This window comes from Penaeus monodon, chromosome 24 (genome assembly GCF_015228065.2).
Source record: "Penaeus monodon isolate SGIC_2016 chromosome 24, NSTDA_Pmon_1, whole genome shotgun sequence".
Lineage (NCBI taxonomy): Eukaryota > Metazoa > Arthropoda > Malacostraca > Decapoda > Penaeidae > Penaeus > Penaeus monodon.
The window spans coordinates 36,991,445-36,991,919 of record NC_051409.1 but is presented as its reverse complement, the minus strand read 5'-3'; positions in this window follow the sequence as shown (position 1 = coordinate 36,991,919).

The window sequence follows — 475 nt, the reverse complement described above, 5'->3', positions numbered from 1 at the left end:
GACTGAGGTCCTAATACCTCCCCCCCTCCCTACGACACAACGGTCAAGGGATTACGGGGGCAGTGGGGCTTATTAATTTAAGGTCGTTAAGGGGGGGGGGGGAACAAGGGAACTGTCGAACTGATCCGTAGACTCATGATCCCCACTCTCCTTCATGACTGGCTTCCTTGTTCTCATGAATGTTTTTTTTTTTCCCGGCATCGCTAGACATGTTAATTTCGGAAGGAAGACTGTCAATGGTCCGGCACATGCCATACCGGGGCAATATGCAGGCGAGCGGCAACTGCACAGTGGTACTTTACCACCTTTTGCTTGCAGGTTCTCGCCACCACTCGTCGGATGACCTTCGACCTCGTTCGCCGTGTGACCTTCGTGTGACCCAGTTTGCATCTCGTCCCGCCTCCTCCGCCAAGGGACGATTGTGGGACGGACAGCCTTCTCTTCTTACATCGTACGGCGCAAATACCATTATCCG